The 4218-nt window shown below is 39.0% G+C and overlaps 1 long non-coding RNA gene across 1 annotated transcript; it reads right to left on the reverse strand.

Annotated features, from left to right (window-relative positions):
- Positions 1 to 1438: 1438 nt before the first annotated feature.
- LOC129347696 (uncharacterized) lies at positions 1439 to 3625 on the reverse strand. The gene is made up of 3 exons (XR_008599913.1): positions 3471 to 3625; positions 2686 to 2844; positions 1439 to 1748 (listed from the first exon to the last, which is right to left on the reverse strand). It is a non-coding gene; the product is annotated as an uncharacterized LOC129347696 (long non-coding RNA).
- Positions 3626 to 4218: the final 593 nt, after the last annotated feature.

A 4218-nucleotide genomic window follows, 5' to 3' on the forward strand; every position in this document is an offset into this window, starting at 1 on the left:
AAACACATTTTCTTTGTCCATTAATCTGTTGATTGTTTTCTCCAGTAATTCATTTCTTGTTTTGGTTTATAAAATATCAAACCCAAATATATTCAGTTTACCGTCATAAAAACCAAAACGATTTCATTCATAATGCAAGAATCAGGCAGTTTTTCACTTTTTATCTTAGTTTAGTCAGAAAGATAGTTGATAATGTGTGAATTGTTGCAGCTTGTGAGCCGTAAAAGGTTTTAATCTTTGGGGCCGAGTGTCAAAAAACATTTAGAAACCAACATCAACAAAGCACTCAACAAAGGGAAATCCAACTTTTGCATGACAATGTCTAATTAAAGGACATTAATTTCCAATGTAAATGTGTGATATTCATCCTCTGGAGCTTTCTCTTCACATCATCTTCCACCTGGACTGGTTTGGTCGGGAGCATGTGCAACAAACATTTGAAAAACTGCACTTTAACATCAATGAATGACACTGAAGTTTAATCTCTACATAAATGAGACTGAGTCTGGATGTGCTGCTCTGTCATTTACTCCTAAGTTTAGGGAAAGTTCAAACAAAAGAGGACAGTTCAGATCAGACTTGAGAATGAGCTTATTCTGAACAAACATCTCAGACTTTCTGAGCTTCAGCTCCTCTAGCAAGATAATTTAACAACAAGCAACTCAAGAGATCCAGAAGTTGGAGAGAGTTAGCTTTAGCTGAGCCAAAGAACATGTGGGATGCTAACCTAGCAAACATTTCAGACTTTTCTCTGTGAATTCTGAGAAATAATTTCCTATTTAATGACAGAGCTACACATCTTAACTCAGTCTCATTAAAACAGACTCTAATTCAGTGTCATCCATCCATATTAAAGTGCAGTTACCCAAAATGTTTGTTGCATGAGCTCCAACAAAACCTGTCCAAGTAGAAGGCCACTTTGACAAACAGGAAGTGGACGATTCCAAGCAGATTTATAGAAGGGTGAACCAGACTGTACTAAGTGTGGTCGAGTATAGAGGGGTGTTTTGTGGGTTTTTAAGGCTGATAATGATTATTAGTGAGACATTTGGAGTAGATATTCATTTGCAGTAAATCAAAGTATTTAAATCCTTGGAGAAGAACACAAACTCTAACAGAAACCTTTGTTGATACGTTTTTGTTTTGTTTACAGATGTTAAAGGAGTTTTATTCGTGACGTATAACCAATCAAATCACTCCAGAAGACAGAGCGACCACAGGTAGATAAAGGTTCAGAGCCAAAGTAGCACCATTTTTAAATGTATACATTACCGTAAATCAGTAAAAAATAAAATACTGATAATCAGTAAATCAGTCAGCCCACAATTACTACAATTCTACAATGTATTTCTCTTTTCTTTGACCTCTTATTTGTAGAATATATGATGTATATGATGGTGTTTTTTTATACCAAAGGCTCTACTATGATGTTTTCTAAGAGACATACGATGCTACTCTGTTCTGGCTCTGGGCTGCTGCACTCCTCCTGTGTTCTTTTCTGGATTATACTCAGCTGCATGCCTTCGTCCACCCGGCCTCCACTGACTCGTCCCGCCTGCCGTCTCTGGAGCTGAAGCTGGATTGGAACAGACCAAAGTACAGTCCAATCACGATGCCAGCTGCCTCTCAAAAGGCTCCTTCATCTGGCAGGTGGCAGCACTTCTTCTGAGGGGAAGCTGAGCTGGCCCTGCAGAACTTTGGAGATGTGTTCCAGTGGTTGGTGGATGTGTGGGGAGATAGAGAGGGACCTTTGAATTGTTCAGAAAGGAAAACAGGGAACCCATTGGTAGCTTTAGTTTAGGGTGCTACTGTGGTGTGTTTTTGGGTTTTAAGAGGTGAACAGGAAGAGTTTTTTTTCCTATTGATTGTCTTTTACTTTGTTCCTGGTTTGAATGCCCATCAATGTCAACGTGAAGTTCACTTTTAGTTCAGTTTATTTATTTTTATTTTACTAACACCCATTTGTTTTTAACCCCCTCACATGTTGTGTTGTTGTAAACTTACTCTTTCAAATAAATTCTCGTCTAACCCTCTGGAAACCAGTGTTTGGACTGTTTTTGTGTTGCTCCTCACCTACTGACAGCTGTGGACTAAAGGCTATACTATGACGTTTTTAGAGCGACATGCTATACTATGATGTTTGTTGGGTGACACGCTATACTATAGGCTTTTTTAATTGACATATTACTGTGATATTTTTTTTGTTTTGGTTTTTTTTGTTTTTTTAGAAACATATAAGAATTCGAACAGTTTAAAAGTTACTACACTTTTACTTGTGCAATGAAATTATTATTCTATGGCATTTTTTAGATGACATATTATACTCTGATGTTTTCTTGAATTACATACTATTTTGACAATATATTGCACTATGACATTTTTTGAACCACATATCATACATGACAATTTTAGGCAACATCCTATCATTTTGCGCTTTTTGAACCACATAATAATCTATGTTTTGTTTTTTTTCTTGCCAACATGCTGTACTATGAACTACAGGCCATACTACGTTATTCTTGAGTAAAGCATACTATACTTTGACATTTTCTGAACTACATCCTGTACTATGGCGTTATACACAGAGTGCTTTGGTTACATGTTGATTTATAATCTAGATTTTTTTCTGTTTTGTTTTTTGACGGGATTACCACAGACCTGACTGTGAACACCGTCGACACCCACCTCAGGGAGACGCTGCCTAAGATCTCAAGGCTGCTTGGTCGTGGTCTTTCTGGCACGTACTCTTCCAAGATGAGCCGGGAAGTTTAACACTGATGGAATGACACCAGGTCTAAGCTGACAAACTTCCAATTCCTCCTCAATCCATAGTCTCTGGGAAACCTACATGGAGTAAGAAAAGTAGACAGAGAAGTAATTAAGTCTGTACACAACATATTAAAAAGAAATCATGCTAATAAATTAAGTACAAAGAACCAAATTCGCCAATATACTGGAAACCAGCGCTATTTAATTTGATAAGTATAACCTTGTTTAGTAACATTTCAATTATTTGAGAGCAGTCCTAAAGAACTGCCTGTAATCCCAATCATAAAATGGGTTTGGAGGAAGAACATAGATGGTAATCTGGATATACATGAGTTAGGCTTTATAACTACTACTGGTAGTATTGGTGGTAGTAATAGCAATGTGACTACTACTAGTAGTAGTGATAGTACACTACTGCTGCTGATACTGGCACTGCTACTTCAACTTGTAATACTATTACAAATGCTGATACTACTTCTACGACTCTAACAGCTGTTTATACTACTACTGCTGCTTGTACTTTTAGTATTACTACTACTGCTTGTACAACTATACTACAGCTACTATTAATCGTCTGGTATTTGCTTGTCAAGCTGCTAGCTCGCCTTAGCGTTTTGCTAGTGGCTAACTAGTTAGCTCTCATAGACTGGAAGCTCTCAACAAGATTTCATAATGAAAAAAGAGCCAAAAACTATTCTTACCTATGAAAAGTCATTCCAAGTTTCCTTGTCTCAATCGTACGACGCAGTGTGTAATTGTATGCAGCACAGTGAGACGGCATACTTGTTGTTTCCGTTTTCACGCTGTCTACATCAACGGAATGCACTGAAACTTTGCGCCCACTAGCTTAGCCTCGCTGTAGCACGCAGCTCAAAGGGGGCGTGTCCTACCTACTCATTCATATCTATAGCCGCGATTCCACAAGCACCTACTCGGCGCGGTGCGGCTTGCCACTATTGTATTTGACTCGGCTCGTCTCGGTTTAGTTGTTTTTCCATATAGCCTCATCGTGGGTGGAGTTGTCATAGCACAGCGAGCCGAAAGTCCCTTAACGTCATTTGTGTGCGACACAAACGCAACATAACGGAGACGATGGTTCACCTGCTGCTCGGTCTGTGGCTTTCTGTCAGATTCAAAGTGAAAGAAGAGTCGGAGAAAGCTGAGAGCAGCGAGTCGGAACACTCAGGAGACACACAGGAGAGTTTGGGAGGCGATGCAGCAGTATCAAGTCGAAGACAAGAGTATATGAACTAGACAACATATGAGGGTAAGCTAATGCTAGTTCGCTAGCTATCGTGTATCAGTCCTGTGAACGACCTTGTAATGGCTGCAGTTTATCGCTATTAGGTATTAAAATATGTATGCTGTGTATGTGTTTCAGATGCTCTCTGATGAGACTTCATGGGATTTACCTGAAGCAGCAGCACATGAGCCTGCAGTGGCACAAGG

The sequence above is a fragment of the Amphiprion ocellaris genome, chromosome 20 (assembly GCF_022539595.1).
Source record: "Amphiprion ocellaris isolate individual 3 ecotype Okinawa chromosome 20, ASM2253959v1, whole genome shotgun sequence".
In the NCBI taxonomy this organism is placed as follows: Eukaryota; Metazoa; Chordata; class Actinopteri; family Pomacentridae; genus Amphiprion; species Amphiprion ocellaris.